This window comes from Planococcus citri, chromosome 3 (genome assembly GCF_950023065.1).
Source record: "Planococcus citri chromosome 3, ihPlaCitr1.1, whole genome shotgun sequence".
NCBI lineage: Eukaryota > Metazoa > Arthropoda > Insecta > Hemiptera > Pseudococcidae > Planococcus > Planococcus citri.
The window spans coordinates 25,601,131-25,613,530 of NC_088679.1; the positions used below are offsets into that span (position 1 = coordinate 25,601,131).

At 35.8% G+C, this 12,400-nt stretch overlaps 1 protein-coding gene across 1 annotated transcript in view; it reads left to right on the forward strand.

The window, feature by feature from the left end:
• Window positions 1–1,802, forward strand: part of LOC135841089 (uncharacterized) — a 123,308-nt gene extending 121,506 nt beyond the window's left edge. The window contains exon 3 of the transcript XR_010557840.1: window positions 1,749–1,802. The gene's annotated coding sequence lies outside the window, so the exon portion shown is untranslated. The remainder of the gene's footprint in view (window positions 1–1,748) is intronic.
• The last annotated feature ends 10,598 nt before the right edge of the window (window positions 1,803–12,400 follow it).

Here is a 12,400-nt window from a genome sequence, read left to right on the forward strand (position 1 = left end):
CTCCCTACGATGGGTTTCTGAACACCCGCACCACGTCTCGCTCTCTAACAAGGGGCATTAATTTCGCTTGACAGCTAAATTAAAGCGTTACGCTACCTTGTCGTCGGTCTTTTTCTCGATTCCCGCCTGCTCTGCCGGATGGCTCCTTTGACTCTGTTCTTTTCTTTCTTTCTTCATCGCGCCTTCACCGTATCATCATTCTGATTGAGAAGTCAGATTACGAGTATACTATGCCGACGTTGAGATCTTTTCATGAATAGCGCCCTGCAACGTCGCTCGCTCCGCTCAGTGTCGTTTCAATTCACAGTATACCTTTTCTTCATTGACTCGAACAAGTATTCTTTCGGAATTCTCGAAAAATGCAGGAAAAAGGAGGAAAAGTCTTGCGGTGCGGGTAGAATGATGAAAATGGCCGAATTTCCATCCAGTTGAAGATGGAAAGTGAATCTTGTCACGTGATTGAGATTATTTGGAGACTTGTTGATCTGTGAATAAATCTGTCTATGAGCTGCCAACTCCATGTTCGTGTTCAGCGAGTTCGATTCATACTATGATAACGATACCCATATTGTCAATCTTCTTTTGCTCCAAAATTGGGGGAGGGGGTGTCTATGACTCAAAAATTGGTGTTTCCAGAAGTTGTTTGATTTTCTATTGTTTTTGGAGGCCCCCATACAAATTTTGAGAGTTATGTCACTCAAATACTGTAATTATCGATTTTTTTGAGGGTTCTGTGACACAAAAAACACATTTTTGAGTGTTTTCTGAGTTTTTGAAGATGACCCACCTGGAGAGAAAATTTGAAAAAAATAACAATTATAGTACTCATTCAGATATATTTTTGAAAGAAAAAAAAATTGTGTAGGTACTGGAATTAAGGTCGAAGATACGGCTGTTTCAAAGTTTCTTTTGTCAATATCTCCCCTCCCCGGGGGGAGGGGCAAAAATATTGAAAAATTCACGTTGCTAGACTCATGTCTTCTCAATATATTTTGGGTGAATTCAAAATTTTTTATTTAAAACTCGTTGAAATATGATTTTTTCGCCATTGTGGGCAAGGGAGGTGGGGTGGGGGAAATTTTTTTGGTTCCAAAAATTTTTTTAAAGCACCCAACAATGTTTTATTAAAATTTTAAAAATCCTAGGACAGGGGCATTTCACCTATTTTACCCTGAAATACCCTTTGTTTTATAATTCTCAAAAAATATCACCAAATATAATATGTAGATTGTAGGTAGCTTATAAGTGAATCTTATCTCACCAAGTTGTTCAAATGCTCCAGCAGTAGGGTGTCTAACAAATCATATTGATCCTTTGGGTCAGGAAAAGTAGGTACCTACTTACTTTTTTTTCCCAAAACGGGCAGGAAAAATTTTGTTTCTAAATGTTCTTTCTGCCGAATTTTCAAATTACAATTTTTGATCTGAGTTGAGCCTTTTTCATATTTTTGACGTTGAAATAGCAAAATTTGAAAATCAAAAAAATATTAATGTTTCAAATTTTTTGTATCATGAATTTGTTTGTATTGAATTGTCTGCTAGAGGCAATTTGAGGATAGACGAAGTTTACCTTGATTTTTTTTTTCAAATTTTAAGTCCTCCACTGTTGTGATTTTTTCGCTCTATTGTGAAGTGTAATTTATAATAATTATTTTAATCATTCCGGTTCATGCTTCGCATGTATTTTATAATTTTATTAATTATTTGCGATTAGTTACCTAATAAATGGATTTTGTTTGTTTGTTTCAGGTGAGTAATGAATTTCGAACAAGATGATATTTAAAGATGGGAAAAACTAACAAAGTATGTACCTAATTTTTATGTGTTTATTATTCGTGAAAATAGAACTACTCATCGTATTCCAAATTTTCAAATTTCTCCCAACAGTAACTGTAATGAGAATTTTCGAAATGAAAAAATGCTGATCTCAAAGAAAATATGAATAAGTTTTTGAAACCTATTGGAACCACAAATTATTCACAAATCATTCATTTTCTGCGTTTTAAAGAGGTTTCAAAGTATTTAAAATCAATCGAAAATTGAATGTTACGCTTGTAAAAATTTGTTTTATTGGTTTATTTGCTTTCACCTTCCCTCCTAGTTGTTGATTTTTGTTTTAAAAAATCCGGAAAATTTCGACTTTCCAATTTGAAATTAAGGAAGTTCCCCACCTTGAAGTTGAAAACAAAATTAAAAACATTCAGTTTAATCTAAAATTTTCCATTTTTAGGTCTGAAGTGAATTCTTCCAACTAATTCCTTTGAAAATATCTCCTTCACGCTCCTTGGCCCCTTGTATAGATCTCTTCAAACTTGGAACCCCTACCCCCCCTCAAATGAACAGTCAAAATTGGTAATTTTTTTGAAAATTTCCCATTTATGTTAACCCATTTTTCAAAGAGAAATTTCTTTTTCGATTCTCCAAACAATATTGATCTCATTGTACTGTATGAAGCCCTTAAAATATTTTTTATTTTTTCCATCTTTAGGATTGGAAGGCTCCATACGAGGAGATAAATACTGTTGGGAGGACAAAAGAGTTTTTTTTTCTTTTGGAGGATTTCTGACCAGAAATTAAATTTTCTCAAAAATTTTCACAGGCTTTAATTTTTGATTTTTTAAAATTTGAAGGCCTTATTTTCTCAATATTTTTAGAAAATTATAAATTTTTGAAATGTTTGTTTTAGTGATTTTGTAAAAATGACATTTTTTGGTGCCAATCCGGGTAGTATTTACCCATTTTTCATTTTGAAAATGGTTTTCTAAAGGTCCTTATATTTTGTTGGACATCCTGAATAGCTGTTTTTTTTTTGGCCGAGAAAATCTTCCTAAAATTTAGGAACATCGACTCGAAATAATACCTCATTCTAGACGAAACAATGCAGGAGAAAAATATGCTTTTTTCCCGATTACAATACACGCGAGGCCATCGAGTGGAAATCTTACTCGACAATTTCGTCATAATATCCGTCCATTTGTATGACCTCCCTTCTTCTTCACCACTTTGTGTTTCTTTTTTGCACCGGTGTATTTCGTCGAGGAGTAAAAAAGCAGCGCTGTGCAATTAATGAAAAAGTCTTTTCCCTGCTTTAAATTCGTTTTCATATTTTCACGTATATTAGTTGTATAGAAAGAGGCAGGCTGAGGCAGTCGACGACGGTAAATGAGGTACGAGGGGTAAACGAGAAGGGGATGAGGCATCAGCGTCGTTATAAATGTAAATACAAAAATCGACTCGACGCGAATTTCTTTCGACAATTCAGCTCATCTTTTTCAAAAGCCTGTTCGTCGTTGTCTTTTACCGGATACGTTTTACACACAGACACACCTTTGCCGAATTAAGGATTGCGACGGAGGCGGCGGCGGCGACGACGACGGTCTAGTTGAAAGGTGTATTGGGGTAAAATTGCGCGCGCCTTGAGCCTCCCTCGCAACACGCTCGGGCTGCCAAATTCAACACAGCGAAGCCATCGCTTCGTTGATTTATATTATTAAGCCGCGTTTGATTAAAATTTTCGACCAGCTGAATTCGTATATCTTGCGAGTATGAGACGCGAAGAGGTGGAGGCATCTCGTTTCCCTAAATTCAATTAGCATCGAGAAACACGCTAATTTCGCGAATACAACGAGATTATGTGCCGACTGTAGAGTACGCTTTTCAAATTCCCCAGCATCATCTGGAAATCCTACAGCTCGAGAGCTTGTTCGCGGAAAAGTAACCTGCAATAAGCCGCTCCCACGCCGAGGTAAAGGATGTGACTGCTGCGGAGAAGGATGAAGGAAGGGGTGCGAAAATCCGCTATACAAATTCTTGTCAGCTTGTTCGCCGCGTGACGCGTTTTGTCGACGTGTTTTCTTATCTAGAGCTTTGCTAATCATCGTTGAAAAGTATCAACGTGAAATATACTTACGCAGGCTATTGTGGATTTTTGAGCTAACAGACCAGTATTTTGGTTTTATGGGTAGTACGACGAGTACAATGACACTCTACAGGTGGAAATTTAATACTTTCGGGATGTCTATTTATATACCATGTGGGTGAAATTCTAATTAGAGATGTTTGCGATGTTGGTCAAAGTGTTTTACTAGTGGGGTAAGTCGATCAGATGGCCAAAATTTTAACCAAAAATTGAGAAAAAGAGAATTTATTGAAAACGGTTCGAGAAAATGTTTCAATTTTTTGGAAGCTTATTTTCTAAAAAAGATTGGCAAAAAATCGAATTTTCTGTTAAACCTTAAAAAAATGTGGTCCTGTGGATTTTTTTTTGAAAAAAGCATAAGTATTGGATGGCAAGAATATTTGAAGCAGAAAGATTGGAAGAAAAATCAAAAATCCTACAAAATTTTACTAGTCTATAGGGGTAAATTTATTTTTCGGAAATTTTTTTGAAATTCAAATGCACATTTCTCTTGGAAAAAAATTACGTGATTTCAAGACTTTCTGAAGTTATGTATTCCTAATTCAGGTAGAAAGCTGTTTGATATTTACCCTATTTTTGACTCGCCAAAATCGATTGGAAATGGTTTTGAGCCCTAGTAGAGCAGTTTTGTAGTCTCCAGCAGAGTTTTGGAATATAAAATTCCCAACTTGGAAATCTGTCAATCATTTAACACCCTATTTTTGATATGCTGAGTCGATTACAGATGGTTTTGTGCAGTTCTGGAACCTCCAGCGACATTTTTAAAATTTTAGTTTTCCTAGAAAATACCCTTAGAGTTGTTCAAATCAAATTTAAGCTTGTAGAAAAGTGAGTGATGTGTGTTTGTGACCCACTGTAATTGATTTCTCGTCATTATTATTCTAGAATCGCTTTCAGGCAGTTCAAAACTATATTTTCCTCCAGCGATTCCATTATCAAAAATTTGAAAAATTTGCCGATCCGAGTCCGTCTTACATGTCGAGTTACCTGGAGTTGCTTTTTTCGTCGAATGGGTATAGAGCAGGATTTAAAACATTTTTTGAAAAATACAGAATTTTCAAAATGATACTGGAGGTTCCTCAATGACTTGAAACCGTCCACCAATTATTCGACTAATCATGTTGAAGATGTTGTGCCAGCTAAATTTCAACTTTCCAACTTATAATTGGGTGAAATCTTGTGGAAATTTTAAATACCAAAAATCTGCTGGAGACTCCAGAATTGCTTTAAACGGCTCGAAACTGTTTCCAATCGATTTGGGGTGTCAAAACTGGGGCAGACATCGAATTTCAGCTTTCTACGTCAATAAGGTAAAATTTTTGATTTTTTGCTATTTTGCCCCTTTGATTTTCAAAAATTCACCTAAAATCAAAAAAATATTTTGAACCAAATTTTCTCGAATTTTCGATTTTTTTACCAAGTTATTGGAATAATACTTCATTTTTTTACATTCCATCAATGATGATATTTTTTACGTTCAAAATTTGCCCAATTTGAAAAAAAATCTTTTAAACTCGCCTCCTTTCCAAGTAGGAGAATTTCTAGAAGCGATTATGAATTCCAAGGGTTCTTCATGACTTGAGAAACTTTCATCTTAGCTTTGACTTTTTCCCTCGTTTCATGCAAATTAACGCATTTCTTTAGAGCTTTTTTTTATTGATCTCGTCGTCGAAGGGCGCATACAGATGCTGAAAGCAAGACGCGCGGTGGTGGTATCCACATTTATATGCCAATGTTTGTTATTTCATCGCTGTACACGTCGCTGGGGCCGATTCCGGGTGTATATAAATTTAAACCCCTAAAGCGTCGAGATTTTCGCCTTTGCAGGCCTCTCTGTACACTTCGTCTAGCTAGACACCCCCTCGTGCCATTTTACGACGATACACATTCTTCATCTTTTTAAATATTCAAACAACACGCTACGTGTGTATTTTTTTACCGCTTCATCGAAGTCATAAGAGATGCCAGAGTTGACGAGGGACGCAAAGGAGGGGAAATTTTCGCACCATATCCTTTTGGATATACTAGCATACACCGTATATATCGAGACATTTCGTATTTTCATCTCGAAATTTCCTTCTTTTTATTTGCTCTCATACGTGAACACCAAACATAAACGTGTGTTTTGGACAAGGTGTAGCGAAAGAGGGGGGAGGAAAACGCGCGCGCGAAGAATAATTGTAATTCGTCCACATGCGAAATAAACATACTATACGTAAGACGTATATAAGAATATCAATACTTTTCGAATAAAAAATTCGACAACGTTTCCCGTTTGTGAGTACTACATTTTCCCTTGGTTTTTTTCCATCGATGCTCTTCAGCACATCGAACGATTCGTGTTCATTTTTCACCCCGTATTCTTCATATCGTCATTACTACGTCTTCTTCTTTTTCTAGGGAGGTTTTTTTTTCTTCTTGTGCGGTACTTAATACGAGTATATCGTACTCAGCTCGTCATTCTTTCGTGATACGTTCTTCCTACTTCAGTATACTTTTATGTACCTACCTATAGCTGTATATTCGGTCTTCGATTCGGTCTCATTATTGAAAACCTCCTCCTGGAATACACGTCAGCGATATCGAACATCTTCCAGACGTAATAATTCGATTTTTTCGCTTTGGTAATCAGTCGCCTTCTCTTTCGTACGTTATTTCCGTATCGTATCGTATCGATGGAAAAAAAAGAGAGAAAAAAGGTAAGTAAAGGCGCAACGTTTCGTATATACGACTAAACCGTAAAACTCGTTCGCCAAAAGCGAAAAAAGGATACGAAAAATGAGGATACTTCAGACGTTATGCAATAAACGATTTCTTTCTTGAAATTGTCGCGTCAATTTTGGTTATTATTACTTCGACACATTTAGGACTTGGATTGCAACGAGAAGGGGAGAGTTCGAAAAGGATATTCGAATAATGTTATTATCATCTTCGATGAAAGAATAGCTAACATAACGAATCGAACATTTTGGCGAATTTATACGGCGATAGTGAAATGTTGTGAGATTTCGAGTATGAAGTGTTGAAAAAAAAATAATAAACAAGGGGGTATATTTTGATGATTTTTTTTTTCGTACATTGCAGCTATATTTCTATTTCTTTTGGTGATTGAGAATAACACTTGAACGTACTGGAGTAATTCAGCGAGTAAATTTCAAAAATTTTTACGTGAAAAGTTGCCCGTCGATCCTGAGAAAAAACAAAATTCAAAGTTATTGAAAAATGCATTTTTCTTTTTTTGAAAATCAAACCTGCATAACTACTCAAGGGGGAGAGAGTGGGGGTTGTGTGATGGATCCATCATGTTCTTTTTCGCTGACGAAAGCAATATTTTTACAAGAAAAACAGCGAAAAAAATTGGAGTAAATGGAGAGGAGGGGGGGTTAGAATTGTCTGGAAATGTTTTTTTTAATGGTACTTAGTGAAAACTTTTTGCGAGAAAAGTGTGTATTTTGATCAGTACTTTCTCCCAACATACGAGTTGAATAAAGAAATTGTCTGCAACGTGCTCATTTTTTCAAAAAACCTCTTGAAGTACCAGTTTTTTTTTTTACAAAAATATGGAAAATACGTGAAATTGTGTGGAACAACAATTTTTCAGCGTAAAATTTAACCCCAAAAATGTGTCAAAAACTTGACTAAGAATACCTCACCAACGAATAAATTCAGCAGCTGTACTCCAGGCTATTGGAGTAACCTTTAGAGGCATCTGGTACACTCAGATTTTGATGCAATAATGCTAGTTCGAAAGAGCATGACCAAAATTCCTCAAATTTATGTTCCTAGCTGTTGTAAATTAATTTTCCGATTTTTTTTCCAAAAAAAAATGTGTTCTGAGAATTTTTTTGTGTGGAATGGTTAATATGTATACTCGAGACTTGATTGATAGTGTTGGGCCCAATTCATATCTCTTAGGGGAGGAGGGAGAACCATTTGAAATTTTCCACCGCCGTGGTCGGCTGTGACATGACATGGAATTTCATTGCCAGTGGTTGACCACAACCATAGAATTCCGTTGATTTAGCTTACCTCAATAAATGAAAATTTACAACTCAAAGGGGCGGGTGAGACTATATGGGGGAGTGGGTCTATTTTTCACAAAAAAATCGACACGTATGTCGAAATATAGGTTTTCGAGGGCGCTGTTTTCGGAAATGCTGCAGATTTTTAATTTTGGTCGAAGCCAACGGGATGATACTGCATTCAAGGGTTGGCGGATGAAAATTTTCACAAAAAATCGACATGAGACCATGAATTTGAACGATTTCTATGCAAAAATTGCTACGTCTTCGGTCTTGGTCAAAAAATTAGCCCTGCCACGGCGAAGGAAATCCCATCATTCCCCATGGCGGTGGATAAAACGTTATTACATAGAGAAAATACAAGCTTCATATTGTTTAAATTCATGTTTTTTGGTGTAATTAGCATCAGTACTCACCACCAAATATTTTTTCAAAACTTTTCAGTTTTTCTCTACTTATACAGGGTGATTTGGATAAGACCTGAAAAATGAAAACCACGTATTCTACTCATAAATAGGAGTAAAAAATGTTGTGTACACCATGGACCAAAACCTCTTCATTTCGGAGTTATTGACCTTTAAAGGGGGCCAGCTGTTTTCTTAAAATTGGCCGTTTCGGCGTCTCTATTGAAAAATTTTTTTTTGGGGGGGGGGGGGGTAGGTGATGGAAAATGTGAAGTGAGATATCAGAAATGTAGAGTATCATTCTTTTCTGTTTTAGTCCATAACTTGATGTTTTGAAGTCAGAAATGTGTTTTCTTAGATGAAAAACAATCAAAACTTGAAGTTAAATTGAATTATTTTGAATTTTATTAACTAATGCTGTAGTACTTCTCATTCGACACTCATGAAACTTTAATTCCTCTTTTTTGGTCCATTGGATGCTGAATAATCAAATTTTTCAATTTTGACAAACTCTCCAATTTTTTAGAAACTAATGTTTTTGAAGGTTTCCTGTACTCAATTTTCAATTTTAAATACTTTTATGGAAAAAAATGCTATTTCTCAATAAAACATGATTTATCTCAACCAATATGCTCACTTTGGCAACATCGCAAAATTTGTCATGGTAAATTAAGTACGATTTGGTTTCCTAAAAACGATAGAAATTTGTTGGTTGGTAAATGATTGCACTTCAAATCAAATTAGGAAATTGTAACTAAGGAACACTTTTTGATAACACTCTGATTTGAGCTATGTAACAATTCGTAACACATAAGGGAAAATAATGTAAATGCGGTGTTGCCATATTTTACACAACTTTAATTATTGCAAATATCTCATTAAGGGTTGGTTTTTCAAAATTTTTGCAAAGGAAATTTTTTCTCAGTTTGGCGAGTAGAATATGTGGTTTTAATTTTTCAGGTCTTATCCGAATCACCCTGTATATAGCAGAGCTGATAACCCACGGCGAAAGAAGCAGAAAAAGATAAAATCATATTTTCATATAGACTTGCATTCAAATTCTGGGTAGCGGTGTTCGGATTTGATATTTTATTAGTGGACAAGATTTGATGAGCTACCTAAACAGCGTTGCCATTTTCAGACACCAAAATATGTAAATGGTGAGCTGTCTGGAATACACTGAAAATTGACCACGGCGATGGAGCAAAAACTCTCGAGACAAAGTTTTGAGGTCACTCCACAGCATATAGGTGTCACTGAAGTGAATTGTGTTCCTACTACAATATGTGTGCAGTTTTCAGGAATAAAAAAACAAATGTCAAAATTACAGAAATTCGCCACTCTTTGCTAACCAGCCATATAACCATTTAGAAATAAGATGTGAGACAGCCACGACGATGGAATTTTTGCTCATAGAAGAAGGTGTGTTGCCCCGGGGGAAGGGGGTAAATTCACTTTTATCGACCAAACCATTCGCCATTATACTCGTATCTTTCATGTGCAATGTGCATACTATAACGAAATTTTACACGGACCTGAAATAGTGTAAAATTGATAAAACTACCTACCCACCTATGTAATTAATTTTTTTTTTCAATTTTGGACTTGAGAAATCTTGTTTAAGAATACGTTTTTCACTGATATCTCGTCGACCATTGATTGTATCGAAAATTTGATAAAGTACCCAAATAACGAATGAAAATTTCAATGTTTTTTCAGTAAAAAGCATAATCAATGATGTTTTGGAAGAAGGGCCAAACTGCATTTTTCAAGATTTTTTTCACTCAGGGGAACAGTGCTATAACATCCAGAGTTGGACAGTGATAAAAAGGGCCAAACTGTTTCAGAGCCAAGCTGCATCATTCAGTTTAGCTGTGAGAAAGTTTGGCCCTTTTACCTTTCCATCTCCGGTTGTTAGAGCAGTGTTTCACCGAGAGAAAAAAATCTTGAAAAATGCAGTTTGGCCCTTCTTCCAAAACACCATCGCATTACTGGTTTAAATTGGTGATATGCTTTGAACGACGATTTTAAAATCCAAGAAAGGAAATAGGACCTCATGGTCCAAAACCTTCATGGTAAGATTTTTGAATTACCACCTCGACTGTCTGTCTCTTTACAACGTTGGTTGAAATTTTTCCTTTTTTGCAATTTTTATCAAGTGTTTCCAAACCTGAAAGGATGCCAGACATTATTAAAAGTTATGGCCATTGGAAATTTTTGCAACGTTTTTTTTCATTTTGAAAAAAATATACATGTTTTCTCCCAAAAATCGCGTTTTTTAAGCTATACATCGGTTAAGAGAGGTGTGGTTGGTTGAGGGGTAGATTTTTTGGCTCGATATTTTTTTTTTTTAAAAAGTACCCAACAATAAATTTATCATAAATTCTCAAATCTAGGAACAGGAGCATTTCACCTACATATCTTATCTGGCAATAACCCTTTCCAGATTTTGAAGTTACAATGGCAAAATTTTTTGACATTTTCATAATTTTTCCAGAAGGGTGAAATTCTTTGACTTTTTCCAGTTTTCCAGAAATGCGATGCCTTATATACATAAGGTACCTGTTCATATGGATTTTAAACATTTGATCGGAAATGGAAATTAAATGAAATGAGAGGAACTGAAGTTCTAATAATTCTCGCTAAGCTAATTGAAAATCTACCCCTTTTTCCCTTTTTACTTCGTCTGTGGCTCTGTGTATCAGATACGAAACGTTTATAATGTATATGTGCTTATACGAAATTGCTTCGGGAAAAGTACGAAGAAGATAAGTACGTACTATTTCATTGGCAAGTAAGTATATTATTGGAAGCTCGAACATGGGCAGTGGATATTGAATTTTTCACAGCAACACTTTTGTATGCGTGTAGTACATAGTATTAAATACCTTCGAGAGGAGGAGGCTGAGAGGGTAGTTGTTTGAAAGATATGTCTTTGGTCGATTGGTTTGTTTCGGCTTTAATACATCGAATAACGCCTGTAGCAGCAGTATACGTACGTACAGCCGATGAGCGGCGGTCGTCGAAATTGGAGAGGTCGTACATCGGCTTTTTAAGGCGATTGCCGACCGTATTGTCCGACACGACGTGTGTTTGTGTGGTGTTTTGACGTATTTATACGTACAATACGACTACGACTAAGGCTACATCCGACGTACGAGTATATAGGACGAAGAAGTGAACCGTGGGCTTTCGATTTGTTATTCAATTAAGATGACAAGAATGGGATGATGTACTCGTAGATGAGAGAAAGATACAGGGGGATTGTCTATAGTATAAGTGCATGTGTGTACTGTGTACAGAGAGTGTACTGTATTCACTGAGCATACACACTGTATAGGTTTCATGAAAGGAAAATGTAATTACGAAAAGAATTTCGCCCGGTTCGGTAGTAATGCTCGTACTAGTGTACGTACATATAACTTGTAATAGGTATTCTGTAAATTGTTTGGACAAGTTGAGCCGCTCATCGTACTCTGCGGTTAATGGTAGATTAACATTTTGAGCAAAAGGTTGACGACGTTAAACCGATATTGTCAAATTACTACAAAACGCACGAGTTGATAATAAATTTAAAGGGTTGTTTGAGTTTTTTTTCCTACGATCTGGTGTCTTGAGAGAGGGAACGTGTAGTGCTTTATTGCTGTCGCCTTATTGTGCCTTTTTTTCCTTCCTCGTACTTCATATATACACGTTAAAAAACTACCTAAAGGGAATAAAATGGGGAAAAATATTACACGAATTAACTCTTGATAAGTTTCTTTTTTTTTTCACCGTGTTTACTGTGTGTTATGTGTATGGTATGAGTATAAGAAAGTATTTTACGAATGATGCTGATACCCTTATTCTCTTTCCATAAAAGGAACCTAGTGAGTCGTGTGCGTGTGTCGGTATCTTTGTGTAAGTGTACTAGGTATAAGATTATCGTATGAAATATTATTGTTATACTCGGCGTTTGCCCTTTTTTTTCACTCTCCTAGATAAGCATGGAGTATTTTAGTGCTTGGTTTCAGATCGTGTGTAAAATTTGGAGGGTACGATAGAGATGATGCAGAC